The following is a 17,186-nucleotide window of genomic DNA, read 5'->3' on the forward strand; positions in this document are numbered from 1 at the left end:
GTTTTTCCCCTGAACCACAATCCAAAAAATAAAAGTCATGGCTTTCTTGTGCAATAATGACAAATGAATACATTCCCACTTGGGCCGTGGTCTGCCTTTGGCCATTGTTCACTCTACTCCTCCACCAACAGTCCACCCCCAGGCTGAGAGAAAAATAAAATAAAATAATTGGTGAGAAAAGTTAGGGACCACTGATCTACAGCATGTGAATCTCCAAAAGTGACACAAACGTTAAGTCAGAAAAGGGTGTGATTGTTGCACAAACTTTCTATATGGACATCTGAGGCAAGACAACAATGAATATGCTTTGAATGAATATGTATGTTGCAATTGGGTCATTCACATGTTGGTGTGTGTGCCATCACTTTATAGTAAGATAATAATTTAACATAATACATTTCAAGGAGTGGTGCGGTGACCGAGTGGTTAGCATGTCCGCCTCACAGTTCGGAGATCAAGGATTCAAACACTAGTAGGTTCCGACCTTACTTTATAGAGTTTGCATGTTCTCCCTGTGTGGGTTTTCTCTGGGTACCAAAAACATGGTTGGTAGGCTAGTTGAACACTCTAAATTGCCCCTAGGTTTATATTTGAATGGTTGTGCCCTACGATTGGCTAGCAACCAATTCAATATGTGACACGCCTGATCCCCATAGTTTGGTGAAATAGGCTCCAAGACCCATGCGACCCTTATGTATGAATGAATTAATATTTAAAGGATGTGTTAGTGGCCTTTTCTTAATGCTCTGAATTGCCTCAAAGCACATCAGACCCCCATAGCACAAGAACAAGGTGATAAATCGAGGACTGTGATAAGAACCCCCCCCCGCCCCCCCCCAAAAAAAAAACTAGCACAAATCGCCTTTTATTCATCTGCAACCAGACCTATATGCACAAGGAAAAAATTAAACTCTTTAGGGGTGCGGCCGCTTTTCCAACACATTGTTGTCAATGCCCTCGAGTCAGTGTAAAAAAGGGAGGTGAGCACCAACTCAAACATTACTTAATTTATTTTGTAACAACGGGCGGCCCGGTGGAACGAGTGGTTAGCGTGTCGGCCTCACAGCTCTGGGGTCCTAGGTTCAAATCCAGGTCATGTCCATCTGTGTGGAGTTTGCATGTTCTCCCCGGGCCTGCATGGATTTTCTCTGGGTAGTCCGGTTTCCTCCCACATTCCAAAAACATGCATGGTAGGCCGATTAGACACTATAAATTGCCCATAGGTACGGGTGTGAGTGTGCATGGATGTCCGTCTCCTTGTGCCATGCGATCGGCTGGCCACCGATTCAGGGCTGTCCCCCGCCTCTGGCTTGGAGTCAGCTGGGATAGGCTACCGCACCCCCGCGAACCTAATGAGGATGAAGCGGTTCAGAAATTGAGATGAGATTTTGCAACAAGAATTCCAAAATATGTGTAAAAGTTCACGAACAAAGCACATTGTTGAAAATAACAATATGGATTGTATTTTGCAAACTGTAGACTTTATGATTATGATCATTTATTGTCAAAACACAACCTCCCTCTTTTATTGAATTGAAATGAATGTTTTTATTGTAATTATACTAGTATGATGAGATTTAAATCTTCACCACAAATAACACCAAACAAATAAATAATCAATAAATACCTTGTTAAAACCGTAAAAAATTTGAGCCTTTCAACAGGAAATATTTTCAGATTTTTGTGGGACATCAGAAAAGCTTCACATGATTTACTGAACAAATTGGCAACTGAATTAGAATTGTTTTGGAAATGCATTTTTCTGTACTGTCAGTTTAATATAAAATGAAAAAAATAAAATTATTATTTCAAAAACAATAAAACAATGAATCAATTATTAAGCTATTGTAATGTTTAGTTTCAACACTGTTTGAATCTCAGATGAGTGTTGTATTCATTTATTTATTTAATATGTTGTTTACTCAACTTTATGGCTCAAGCTAAGACTAAATTGGACACAGCTGTGAATGTGACTAAATGATTGTCAATGTGCTGTTTGATTAGTTGGTGACCTATCAGTGTACCCAGCCACAGCCGGATCCAGCTCAGCTATGACTCTGACCAGAATAAACTACAAAATAGATGGTAGGTAAGCGTGGGGTATGATTACATTGATGCATTTTTTGGATGTTTATTTCATGAATTTTCTGAATCCAGGCCTTAAACCCATTGCAAAATTTGATACTGTGCCTAACCTCCTTTCATCTTTTGGGCTTGTTTGAAGAAATGTGTTTTGCACATGTAAAGAAGTGGAACCAGATTTAATTGCAATGTACAAAGCCAGAGGACCCTCAAAATGAGATCCTTTGGCGTCGCCTTACTTCCTCGCAAAAATGTCTCTTTCAGCCTAAAATTGCCATTATATAAAGGAGATATCAATTTATTTTGCCCATCAAAAAAAAAAAACGTATTACTCAAGGATGCATTTGCACACGCACACACGCACTCGCACACTCGCACACACGCACGCACACGCACGCACACGCACGCACACGCACACGCACACACACACATACACACACTGCTAGTCTATTGTTTTAAAAACTGTATAAAAAAAAAAATCAAAGCTGAAAGAATGAATAAATCATACCAAAAATTACCATTTGTATTTTTTAGTCATATTAGGTTTTACTATACTGAAGTGAAAAACTTTCCTTTAAAGCACAGGTGTCAAAGTGGCGGCCCGGGGGCCAAATCTGGCCCGCTGCAACATTTTGTTCGGCCCGAGAAAGTAAATTATGAGTGCTCCTTTTCTGTTTTAGGATCAAATTCAAATAATAGATGTAAATTGTATTTCCTGATTTTCCCCTTTATAAATCAATAATTGCATTTTTTCTGTGTTTTTACTTCAAAAAGCATTTTGTAAAATCTAAAAATATATAAAAAATATTTTCTGTTTTCCAGTTTAATATTGAACATAAACAAATATTTTGTTTCCTTTTGAAATGAAAAACAAATGATTAAAAGACATTTTCCCTTGCAAAGAAAATAAGCTCAAATAAACATTGTTTTAGATCTATAAAAAACTGAACATTTAGGGCTTTTGATCCAGTTCTTTAATCCATTTTTTTAAATATCTAAATATTACACGAACCAACCCGAGTTTGACACCCTTGCTTTAAAGCAGGGGTGTCAGACTCGGGTTGGTTCGCTGGCCGCGTTAACGTCAACTCGATTTCACTTGGGCCGGACCATTTTAGATATAATAATTAGATTTTTTAAATAAATTGATTAAAAGAACTGGATTAAAAGCCCTGAATATTCAGTTTTTTTACAGATCTAAAACAATGTTTATTTTAGCTTTTTTTATATATTTTTAGATTTTACAAAATGATTTTTGAACTAAAAACACAGAAAAAAATGATTAAAAAATTACAATTATTGATTTAAAAGGGGGAAAATCAGGAAATTTAAAATACATCTATACTCTTCATTTTAATTTGATCCTAAAACAGAAAGTCAGCACTCATGATTTACTTTCCCGGGCCACACAAAATGATGCGGCGGGCTAGATTTGGCCTCCGGGCCGCCACATTGACACATGTGCTTTTAAAGGAACCATTTTATGATAGAGTACGTTCACCATTCCAATTGGGGGAAAAACTGTCCTGAAATATAAAAAGAAAAATATGTGAGGACTGTTGTAGGTTGTTTACAGTATGACCCCAAAATGTAAGTTGAATGAAGGAATATCAGGGTTTTACCTAAATTGGCCTAGTATGGCATTCACATAGTATATTATATGCAGCCTATTCCAACTTACTTTGGGCAAAATATGAACTACACCCTAGACTGGCCACCTGAAAGTCGTAGGGCACACATCGAGACAACCAATCACACTCACAATCACACAGCTACAGAGTGGGAATCGACAGCACACCACACGCACCAAAGTCAGGCGAATTTACCACTACACCTTTGGGTAGCTTGAAATAATGTTATTAGAAAAAAATTAAAATCCATTCAAGTTTTGTTAGAGGCCTTGATTAAAAACCATATCTTGGGGGGAAGCATAGCATAAAGAACCATAGGAATAGTATATTTTATCTAGGTTAGAATTCCTACTACTGTGTTTGTGTGTGGTGGCAGTGTCATCATCTCCCCTCAGTGTTTCCCCATCCCCCTTACTTTGAATTAGATCAGAATTCTGCCCCATCCCAGGGAGTGAGCCATAACAGTCCTCTCCAGAGTTTTAGATTAAATTACAGATCTTCTGACTCCCTAAAACCCCCGCTCCCACGTCTTTGCACACTCAGTCTCCCCCATGCAGATGTGACACTTCCCAGTGACTACATTTTCTCATAACACGTCGACCCTGTAGAGTCGAGGATGGAGGTGATGCAGAAGGAAGGGCTAAAAGAAGAATGTGCCGACAGTTTGGAGAACACACCACAGACAATGAGAAAAAAAATCCCACCTCTTTTCTCCGGTTCATACCCAGTGGGATTTAATGTAAATATTCCCATCGTCTATGTTCTTGACAGATCATTTTAGGATGAACTTTGGATTTCATTGTAAATCACCCTGCAGTCAGGGAGGGGAACCATGTGTGTAGACAATAATGTGTTCATCTTAAAATTCATAGACTCTTTAGTGTGGTTAGTTAATGTTAGTTTTTTTCTTCCCCTCGAGGGAACCACAAATATGCAGACCACCTATTTCCAATGAGGAAAAGCATATAAAAAAATTATGCAATAACCTTTGACCCTCCTTCCTTCAGTCATACTTGATGAACATTATTTAATTAAATTTGATAAACGACAAATTTACTGAGGTGTCCAAAACACAATATCCGTTTTATGTTTTTTCATGAATTAATTTTTGGCCTTAAAATCAAAGTTTTCAAATCTCTTTAGAACTTATTTTGCTTTGCATATGCTCTTAGTTTTTCAGACAAAAAAAAGGTTCAATTGTATCAGATCCACTTTAGGAAGCTACATTACATCTGTTAACCATGAGCACCATTATTGCGCCTTTAACTCATCTAAGATCCAATCCATCTGCATCAAAGCCTTTGTCTAACCATCCAGTGCATAAGAAATAACTGCACCTTGTGTTTCAAATTCTTTTTTATGGAAACCATGCAACATCTGTTACATACACAAGACCAGAACTACATTGCAGTAATTTAGAATCTAATAATCATTATATCTTTACTTAAATGTGTTTGCCAAAAGCTTACAACTCATTTGAAATTAAACTCTCTTTGCCACACTCGTGTGCACCAGTATTAGAAACACATCGTTATTTCTCAGTTAACATGTGAACAATGTATTATTTTATTTATTTATTGATGAAACTTTGAGATATAGGCTATATAGTTTTAAATTTTGAGATTTTCATATGGTGGTGTGCCTTGAAATTTTTTCAATGCAAAAAGTGTGCCGCAGCTCAAAAAGATTGAAAAAACTGAATTAGATGTGAATTCATTCTCACAATTGATGCATCATAAATCGATGTCGAGTTGGTTGCTAGATATTAAGCCCTGGAGTGGATTTTGAATGCCAAATTAGACTAATTGTTAACTTTCAAATTCTTCAATCATATTTATTTCAGATCGGGGGAAATTATGCTGAGCAGACTAATTGGAGGATGCAGGGCATTGCAATTGACACTTCAGCACCCAAAAACTCTCCATCTAATACCATGCAAATCAAAGTGAGGTGATTGTCCATTGACTTCTCTTGAGTCTTGCTCTCTTGAAAAGATGGAGGAAGTTCAGAGGAGAGTCAGCTGAATAAAGAATGTCATTTGGGAGTGAACAACTAGGGAAATTTGACGAGCAGAGTTATCTTGTCTAAAAATAATGTAGAAAATTGCACCTCGGGCCCAATCATTCACACACGCATACACACGAGGAGGCTGTAGTCTTTGGATGATAAGTTCTTGAGGTATAGTTTAATTCAACATCAATTTATTATCGGTTTAACTTTTTATAAGAGATGAGATGACTGATGAACGTCCTAAGAATGCTGATAATTATATTTGTGTTTTAGAAAAGACAATCTTCAACTCTTTTCAGAATAATTTATGAATATTTTTAGTCATTGTACTGTATATCTTTTACACTCTTACTCTGTGTTGCATTTTTTACGATTTACGAGTAGATATTAATTCTACTGTTTTACGGTGAACGTTCGGCGAAACATCCATTTGGCGACCTGTCCGTCTGTCAAACGTCCGTCGGCGAAACGTCTTTCGGCGAATCATCCGGTCACGGTTGTTTTAAGGATGCATGTTAATCAATTATTAACAATGGTGATGATGAGATGATACATGTATGTAGTGAGGGAAGATATGAAAGTAGCTGATGTAGAGAAGGTTGATGCAAAGGACAGAGTTAAATGGCAACAGTTGATTCGCTCTCCGGACCCGTCACGGGAGAAGCTGAAAGTTTAGTTGATGATGTCTTCCATTGGGCATCTTCCTATTGAGACAAGAAGAAAATGATGTGAGAGAATTTTTAAGATCATGTGAAATTTGGAAATCATCCAAACTAAACTGTACCCCTTTTAACTGTGTACACACTGAAATATTGGCAGTGAGAAAAGCAGACAGATGACAATGAATACAATGTAGATTATTTCTCTCGTATGACACAGACATTTTGCACAATTCTGTGGTTGAAACGTTATGGGAACAGATTGGGGAATGCCATATGTTCCAACTGAACTGCAATGGCCAGATGTCCTAATGTTTTTTGCCGATATTTGTTTCATCTGTAATTTCATCATCCATTCAACCATTATCTGTAACACTTATCCTCACATCTTTCAGAATTTATTTAGCCTTTTCTTGATAGATATTAGACAATTGAAGACCCAGTATTTGTTGGTTTTTATCTTCTTTTTACCGATCTTCCTCTCTTTTGGTCTTGCTCTCTCTGTTTCTCTCTCTCTCTATCGCTCGCTTTCCTCCCTCTATTATGTCAAACAATTCAGTCTCAGATCACCTCTTGTTACAACAAAGGTCTAATCAAGCACATGCCACTATGGGATTTTGACTGATGCTTGTTAGCCTGTGGAAAGAGAAGCAGGTCTATCTCACTCGCCTAAGGGCGACTGAAGCATGATGCCATGTTGAGGTTTGAAGAAGGTCACAGCAGGGTCACCAAAACGGCTGGTTCTCATTCTGTCTTTGTCCTTACATGGTTAATTACCAATGTTATTGATAGGATCATTTTACTGCACACGGGTGTGTTTTGGAATGAGCAAGGTCCTACCATAACATGGTTTTAGTATGAACCATGAAAATAAAGCATTGTAATCGTTTGCGATGTTCATATACACTTACACATACATAATACATGATAATTTTTCAAATATTATTGAAATAGCCTAATGCCTTTAATTACACTTTTTTTTTTACTTTCTCTGTCTCTCTCTGTGAAAGAAATAGCGTTGTTTTTATCTTTTGCCACTTTGATGGGTAGCTCCACAAATAATGACTTCAGTCAGAACCATGGCATTTTTTTCCATTCCCTCTGGTCAACATTGTTACAAATACTGTAAGTGTGCCCATGTGACTGTTTACGGTTGTTTGATTGTTTTCACCAAATTCTATTTACTGGAATAAATTGGCTTTTTTAATTATTCCCTGGATTGAGTGTATTAATCATGTAATTAGAGAGAGAGTGAGTGAGTCATTTGTAGCTGAAATATGTGTATAGTACAAGTGTCTTTAATTGAATCGGCTAATTAAGTGGAGTCCTGTGGAATAAGATCTCTTCTGCTAATTACTAGGACTTAGATCACGCAATTATATCCAATTAAGTGTTACGCTCCACTTTCGATTGACAAATCTCCCATTTTTATCCCCAGGTCAATTCTAACCCTCTAAAAATCAAGACCAGTTAACTCTTGCCCACTCCTAAAATGTAATTTATTACTGTTGCTGATGACTTTTGCAGCCAATCCCGCCCATTTGACTAAACTTTGGTTGATTTTTTTTTTTTAGAGTTCTTCCCTTTAAAAACTTTTATCAGAGCCATATACTTTTCATTCTGTAAGGCCCCAGGCCATGAAATAATAATAAACACAAAATTATGAAAAACAAAGAGAGGTAAGACTGAGAGAGCAGATTAACCATTTAAACCTGTTTTCCCATCTGTCACTTTATATGTGGGATCCGAAGGTGTTCCCATTTACCCAAGAGACATTTTGTTTCCTATTTTCCTTTTTTCCCTTAAAATTGGACACACTTCAAATTAACATGACAGGTTTGCTTAAAAGCCTACTTGTGTGCAACATAGTCATGCTGAATGTTCAGCCTTTTTAGGAGTAGGATCACATTCACCTTTTGGCTCTAGCAGTGATGGGCTTCTCTCAATAAAAAAGCAAGCGTCTTGACAATCTTGACATGGAACGGCCTCCAAGACAACCTCCTCAGAATTATTGTATAGACCAATATCAAAGCTTTTTTCAAACAACAGCTTCCATTCATCCTATGTCTCTTCAGTTACTTTTGCTCAAGGTCGCAAAGCGATGGTTGTTACAGAACAGTGATTTTGAATTCGTAACTTTTATCTATACTATTTTGAACCTTACCTGAGGCATTGAGGGGATTCAATCTGTTGAATGTAGAATTGTGTCTCTACTGTTTGTTGATCATGAGGTTCTGCTGGTCTAATCAGGCCACATTCTCCAATTTTCACTGCTATTATTTGCAAGCAACTGCAAAGCTGTTGATATGAGAATTAACAGTTCCAAGTCTGATACCATGATCCTGAGGGGGAAATCATGAATTTCTCACAAACCTGCCTACATGAATGATCTCAAGCATTCTTTTGTTCACAAGTGAGCCTAGAATTGAGCAGACTCTACACCAGTCTGTAATAAGATGAAAAAGCTGAAGCAAAGAACACATTTGCTGGTCAATTTTCATTCATTCATAGTCTTTTGACACAATCTGCAGGCCGTCAGAGTAGCACTGTTGCTCCTCTCCATTTAGAGGAACAAAATAAGGTAGTGCAGTCATCTGGACAGAATGCCTTGCAAATGCTGTGGTTTTGATTATGATCTTGTTTTTTCCCCCGCCTGGATGGTTTGACATTGTGATCACCCATTGGTTTCACCTGTTGTGGTCTGCCCATGTCACCTACCCGTTCTTCATTGTCTCGACAACCCTTGTAGGTATTTTTAAACACTTTGCTATTTTCTGTGCTTTGTCAAATCATCTGTTTATGTACTGTTCATATCCTGGATTGTCGTGTATGTATAGCAATCAAGTATATGCAACTTTTCGCCGGGCATTTTCTCGTGTTTCCCCCAGTTGGTTCATTTTAGCTATTTTAGGACATGTGGGTCCATTTTCCCTTCCATCAAAGCTCATTAAAACAGAAGATAGGTCTTATTTTTTACACCAATTTTATTACCAAAAACCAATCATGTGTTCTTTGGGCTAATCTTTATTTTTTAAGTTTTCTGTTATGTTGACAAACAAATCAGCACTGGTGGAAAAAGCATTGGCAAAGGGAAGATCAAAAGCATTACTATGTCAAACACACCATGTTATTCATTGAGCGCTGTCAGCAAGTTCTTTTAAATATTGGTTATTCTGCATCTGTGGTTTGTGAACAGAGTGTGTGTAAAACCCTTGCCTCGGGCAGTGTTTTTAAAGTAGAATATACTGTGGGCATTCACCATCTGTCATCCAAGACTTGAGGGTGTTTTTCAGATGACCATAATCGTAACCCATGCACACGGAACAGCATCTTCTTTGGTGCTAGCATGACTATTTTTGCTTCCTGGCATCCATTCCTGTTATTTGAAAGTGATTAATAATCAATGTTCTTGTCCGTTATCTTCTTTTCATTGAGTCCCCTTGTGTTATATTTGTATTTCTTTACATTTCCCTTACATATTAAATCCCATATACTCATGAGTGCTAATACAAATGATACACACACACACACACACACACACATGCTGATGATACGTTAACCTCACAGTTCTGTTCAATCCCTGGTGGGTTCCTCCCTGTGTGAAGTTTGCATGTATGCCCATGCCTGCATGGATTTTTCTCCAGGTACTTGGGTTTCCTCCCACATCTCAAAATACATGCATGGTAGGTTTCTTGAACACTGAATTGTCTCTCGTGATAAGTGTGAGAGTGAATGTTTTTTTTCTTCTTCTTGTGCCCAGTGGTTCGCTGTCATCCAATTCAGGGTGTCCTCCGCCTACAGCCCAAAATTGGATGGGATACATTCCAGCACCCCACGAACCTTGTGAGGATAAGCAGCTCGAAAAATGAATTAATTAATGATCACACACACACGTGTGTATGTGTGGGTGTGGGTATGTTTGTTTCATTTTTCGAGCTACTTATCTATATATCTTATATATATATATATATATATATATATATATATATATATATATATATATATATATATATATATATATATATATATATATATATATATATATATATATATATATATATATATATATATATATATATATATATATATATACATATATACATATATATATATATACATATATATACATATATATACATATATATATATATACATATATACACATACACACACATACACATACACACACATACACATACACACACATACATATACATATACATATACATATACATATACATATACATATACATATACATATACATATACATATACATATACATATACATATACATATACATATACATATACATATACATATACATATACATATACATATACATATACATATACATATACATATACATATACATATATACACACACACACACACGTTTGTGTGTATGTGTGTTCATTAATTCATTTTTCGAGCGACTTATCCTCACAAGGTTCGGGGGTGCTAAATGTGTATATATAAAATGTTTCTAAATGGCGGGGGAAAGCAATAACACAAGAAACAGATGGTTGGAAAATTGAGGAATGATGCAAAAGAAGAAAAATATACATTAAAATCTGGTATGCTATGCTTTGACACTTATTGGGTAAAAAATGTAGATAATTATAATCAAAAATAGTGAGGAAATTGGGAGCATAATTGAAGATGAAAAATGACTAGGTAACAGAGTCCTGACAGTTCCAAATGTCTCTCCAGATGTTACCAGTCCCAAGATGACCATATTAGCTTGCTTTTATTGTTACAGATGTTTTGCCATTGCTTACTACCATCATGTACGCTCGGGCATCAAGTCAAATGACACTAGGGTGGGTCCAAGTAAATCAGTAGCCAGGAGTAGTTAAAACTGCAAAGGGGATAGGCAATATGCTTGACTTGATGCCAACCATGTGGCTTTGAGAGGGAAGCTGCATGTCTTCCTGGCTGGCAGGCCGTTTGGCAGTGCATCCTGGGCATTGCTTGATCTGTCGTCTGTATTCATTCAGCATATTCATACATTTCCCTTAGTATTACCACTTCCTCTGCACTCACAAGGAGCTGTGGAAAATGCTGGCATAAGACAAAAAGACGCTGCTCTAATCAATACCAACACCAGCCCTTCGACAGAGAGCAGCCGAGTGAAAGATAGAGCTCACAGTTGAGCAGTGGTTGCCTTGAGCGGTGCATTCCTCAGAAACCCAATGACTTTACAAAGGCATAAGATCCCAGAACAAAGAATACCACAACCTTTGCAAAATTGTGGTGTGTATCAACACAACAGTGAAATGTCTTCATAGTGTTTTAAATTGATATAAAGTCAAGCCACGGTCACAAATTCATTTTTATTTCTCAATCACAGCATTTTATTCCTATCATTTGTCCATCTATTAGCTAGCAAGAAAACAATCTGATTGCATTGCATGAATGGAGTCTAAGCTTCCGAGGTTGCCTTATGTCGACTGACAGGTCGTACAATGAGACATTTGCAATAATTTGGCTATAAATATTATAAGTCGCTGTTCTTGAATGATGGTCAAACCACAGCTACATGAAAAAACAAAATGTGATACTGGTAGTTAGAGATAATTTATTGTACATATCAAATACAGTAGGATAGTCCTGAGTTTGAAGGAGACTGTTCTTCCTGAACATGATACGTTTTCCAGCTGCTGTGATGCAGACAGATTTATGAGGCAGTAAGTAGCCCAGTGATATTTTGAAACAGTTTCATGAACGGAAGAAAGCTACTTTTGAGTCCCCAGACTAGACGAAAACCTATGCATGAGGGGATTCAGTTAACAAGGGAATTGAAATGGCACATTTGCAGGGGCAGAAATCTTTTGGCAATCATCTGAGATTTACACTCATTTACCGGTTAAAAAAATGAATGCATCAAGAAGGAAAACTTATATTTCTTGATTTGTGACATAAACGTATTGTCTTCTTTATGCGTTCATTATCTTTTCCTTGGTGCCACCAGTATTGCTCCTCTGCAGCCTGGGGCTCCCTCTTCTTGTCCTCTGCTGTGCTGATTGGACTTTTCATTAGTCAACTCCCGAAGGCTCAGCATGACCTCCTCTGGGTCATCGCCTACTGATTATTCCTAGTTTTTTTTTTCCTTCCACCCCTTTCTTTCGTCTCCATCAACTTGTACAAGTGGGGATGTCATGACACTGATGTGAAGTGTCCAATCTTGCTGGGGAGGTTGTAGAGTCACCACTCTGTTGTTCTTTTATTAACAAAATGTTCCAATTAATTATTGCTCTATGAACTGAATCCCATTTTAAAATTTATAAACTGAGTTCCGAACAATTTTAGCCTGGAAATGAACCAACACTGCTTGCGCAGGACAATTTTCTTCCATGTCTTTAATAAAATTCAGTTAGAGTTGTCACTGCACATTTTTATTTTTAATTGTTGCAAAAATTACCTGCAACTCAATTCCTCAATAGGTTTCAAAGGATGTACCATAGACTGCTTTCAATTACACATCTTTTAGGAATGTGGTACTTTTGTATGTGTGAGGGTATTCAAGCTTTTGCCATCTGACTAACCATGACCTTGCCCAAATGAAACCATAAGCCACTCCTTCTGTCCGCCTCAACACATACTATCCGTGTTACCACCGAACCCTGGCACGCTCCAAAAGCTGGAACAGATTACTCCCCTGTGTGCTTGTTCTGACTCTGATTGCTGCTACTTTCAGATAGGCTTTCAAGTGGCCTCCTGTGTGTGCAGTGCCCCATGGGATATGGCCGAGCATACTACACATGGGGAAGATTACACAAGCCGGTTTTGGCCCGCATACGTCGGGTGGCCCCTCTAGATTGGGCTGGCGTGGTCCTCATCCTCTGTACAAGGCTCTAAACATCCATTTCCAGCCCCAATCATTACATTTAATCACAGTGATAGTTCCATCCATGGGCACTTTCTGCAATGGAGTGTTCATTCTGCAAATCTACTCGGCATACGTGCACACTATCCTGCCAACACAATACTATGTCAGGTTTCCATGATGAAATTTAAACAGAGCTGTATCATTTTGCTATCTTAGGTGGAGAAAATGAAATGCCACACCCAATTATTGTTCTTAAATGTGTGATAATACAAATAATGAGAGAGAAGACATAAAATACATAAGTCAACCCCCCACCCCTATTTTTAGTCTTATTATGGAAGTTCAATGACAGAAAATGGATGCTTGAATAGAAATGATTAACCAAACAGAAGATGTTTTTCAAGAGGTTTAGATGAAGCCACAATACAGCACTTCTGCTTTGTTCTGTGCTAAAATGGAAAAAAATGTGTCTGTAAAAGAGCAGAAAACAATTTTAAGACGAGTCATGCATAAAATGTTTCATTATGCCACTGAAGCAACGTCGTCACTGTTGATCAATTTTATTTGAGCACATACAGCCTTGAAAAGTAGCTCATTACAATTCGGCCCATGACCTCTATATTTTCTCTCCATTCCTCTTATTTTCTTTGCTCTGACTTATTAATTTTAAAAATCAGGTTGGCATGCACCAAGTACACAACTCTGGAAGGTTTCCCCTGTCAAATACAAACAGTAAACGAAGTCAGAGAATCTATAAAAAATCCTTCAAAAATACATTTGCCAGAAATTATAGAGTGCTGTATTTGTTTAATCTACTTTTCAGATTGGTGAAAAAAGACTTCCTATAGTCGAGTGCACAACCAGCCACATCTATAGAAATATTCAGGAGCCAATGACAATGTTAGGATACATACTGTAGGACACATGCAGTAGAACCCATTAAAAAAATGTAATCTCAGTGTTGGTGCCAGAGGATCCGATTCCGCAAGTAAAGGCACCTTTTTTAACCACTGAAAAAACATGCATTTTCAGTAAAGTTTAAGAAACATTAACCTAGAATCTATGTAATTTTAAGAGCAATTAAATTTCGGGGGCAGTTGAGGTTGCACCAATTCTAGTGAGGGATCACAAAGTCCCCAGAAGAGAACATTTTGTGTCGTAAGAGAAAGTGAAATCATGTACTCTGAAGTAAACTATGAATGAATAGAAATTGTATATGTATATTAGAGAAGCGTCAATCCTGGATTATTTTTGGTTATCCATGGTGCCATGTTGTATGTCGTTATCTTCATATCAAGCGACAGAAACTCGAGCAATAAGGTGAGCGGGATTTCATATTTTCATACCTGAATGCTCATTGGACAGAAACCACAAGCATTGTGGGAATACCTTTTTTTTTTGCTGTATTTGTTCCTTACACACATCGAAAACTATTAAACCAAAATTGCTTCCCTTGTAAGAACAATACGCGACACGTACTTTCTTTCTGAAAACGAGCTGATTACAATTTTTAAAGGGACTGTTGGCAACCCGGTTTTCTCACCAAAAATAGTACACATCCATCAGGTCATTATCCGATCGCCAGAGCTTCCAGAAATTATGACCATGCGCTGACTTTGGGTTTGTGGCTATAACTAATTCTGACATTTCACTAGCCTCTGAGTGTAATACTGCAGACCCAGCACCCTACGGAGCAGAAGACTCACTTGGCAGTATACATGCTAAGAGAGGAATGAGCAGAGGCGGTGACGCATGTAGATGTTCTTCAACAAAATAATCAAAATTGGAAGGTTTTACTACACTTAAATTAATCTGGCTTCAATCCTATAATAAAATAATGGCTTTCTCATGACATAAAGATTAATAACAGGGATGAGTTTTGAGATCTTAGTTTTTTCAAGCACATTGTTCATGGGCTGGTGGTGACCTGCACTTGTGACTAATTTTCCTCATATATCTTTGGGATAGAGGCCTGCAAAAGTCAATCAAATGTCATCCAGAAAGCCTCGCAGAACAAACGTCCTATTTATTATCATCACTTTGAGCTTAGATTTCAACATTCACAGTGTAGCTGATGGCCTCATTTTTGTGACTTTGTTAGTGTAAATGAGAGCTCGAGTTACTCCTGCCAAAAGATTACAATCGGTGTGTTTGCGTGCTTTGATCTGTCACAAATACGAACTCAAAACACATCCTCCATACCAATACTCACACTGGAAATGATCAAGTGAGGAGGGCTTTTGAGGCCTTGTCATAAAACCTTGTTATGACTGTTGGAATTTCTCTGGCAACATCTCTAGCCGTTTCTACACAATATGTGCCAAAGTAAAATATCCTTTTACCGCTTTTTTTCCTCCTCTTTGGTTTTTCTTTCTCTTTCTTATTTTTTACAAAACAACTTTTCCTTGTGTCGCTGATATATGCTGCAAGTTATGTAAACATCACTTCACTTCAAATTCCAAGTAACGATTAGAAACAGCTGTGGTGGCTGCCCATAGAAGCAAAGCCAACCATTGGTTTTTCACCTTTGTTCAAATTTGTTAAGTCCTGGTGAAGAACTATGGCGTCGGCACGGCAACACTTCTGTGCTCTGTCACAGTCACGTTGTCCAAACTGTGAGCAATTACACGCAAGACTGATCCGAATGAAGAGTCGCCCACTCTAAAAACTGAAGGACCATTTTCTTTAAAATAACATAGATCTACTTTCAATGCTTCTCCATGTAGTTAGAGCATCGAATAATTTACTTTTTCCCCCAGATGAATTTTCTACTCTGCTCTTTGAATTTTTAAACTTATACATTATTTTAAGGTCTTTCGCACAAAGTGAACCAAAACATTGTGACTTGGGGAGGAATGTCTTCTAATGATCAAGCGACTTGTACTGCGGAATGTTGAAAATAAATTCACTTGTAATCCAACTTGTTTACTTGTAAACCAAGTAGTAATGTAACGCAGGACGGAACATGGTGTGTTGATGTTAATTGGCTTAATACGTTTTTGAATCCACCAGAAGTTGTAGTAGTTCACTCGCCTGACGTCAATGCAGGCAGGCGTGGGGTCAATTCCTGCTAGTGGCGATATGGTTGCGAGTGTGAATGGTCTGTCTCTTTGTGTCTCAGCCTTTCCTTTCAAGTCGGCTGGGATAGGCTCCAGCAATGAATGAAAAATGTACATATTGATCAAAGAAAAGGTTTATGTGAAACATATAGTTAGCATCTTTTAGATTTGGATTTTTTCAGAAATTTTGTGAAATTTGGATGGTGCTGTTTACAGCATTGAAATTAAGATGTGTCATTTATTTTTATTCAGCTATTCAGACAGCCTTCTTGTATGTTTACATTTGATACGAGGATGTAGTACAGAAAACAGATTTTATAACCCTCAGGTTTGACTACAATTTTGAACATGTGACTGGTCCACCTTACAGTGATGAAATTCTCTTGTATTCATTTTCCATTAACCAGTCTTCCAATGTGAAAATTATTCTTTTGAAGTGGAATTTAAAAAAGTGAGCATATTTGTGCGAGGTGTTTTGATTTCTGTAAAGCTCCAGCTGCTGATCCCGAAAGATATTTGACTTATTAATGGATCCTTGTGTAGCATTCAATCCTGTCTATCCAATAAAATTCAATAACCACAACATTAGATTAGGCAGATTAAAAAATGTATATTCTTGGCTGCAGCACATTTTGCGGTTGAGGGCCACTTTTCTTTTGCAAGCAGAACACACATGATTAACTGCACAAATAAACAGGCAGAATTGGATGGAAAACATCATTTCATCGGAGTTGATTATACAGAGGAAAAAAACATCATGATAAAGTGACCTCCAGATTTTCCAAATGATAGGGTTGTCTGTTTTTCAACATTATATTGTGATTCATAAAATCTCCTGGTTGGTGCAAGAGCTGGACATATTTTATAGAATAACATTGTGTTCCACATAATGAGCCCAACCACATACGTATGTTG

At 37.4% G+C, this 17,186-nt stretch overlaps 1 long non-coding RNA gene across 3 annotated transcripts in view; it reads left to right on the top strand.

Annotated features, from left to right (window-relative positions):
• Window positions 1-1,982: 1,982 nt before the first annotated feature.
• LOC144079197 (uncharacterized) overlaps window positions 1,983-17,186 on the top strand; it is a 62,904-nt gene continuing 47,700 nt past the window's right edge. For all 3 annotated transcript variants that reach the window (XR_013301451.1, XR_013301452.1, XR_013301450.1), the window contains exon 1: window positions 1,983-2,085. This is a non-coding gene — a long non-coding RNA (uncharacterized LOC144079197). The remainder of the gene's footprint in view (window positions 2,086-17,186) is intronic.

Source organism: Stigmatopora argus, chromosome 8 (genome assembly GCF_051989625.1).
Source record: "Stigmatopora argus isolate UIUO_Sarg chromosome 8, RoL_Sarg_1.0, whole genome shotgun sequence".
Lineage (NCBI taxonomy): Eukaryota > Metazoa > Chordata > Actinopteri > Syngnathiformes > Syngnathidae > Stigmatopora > Stigmatopora argus.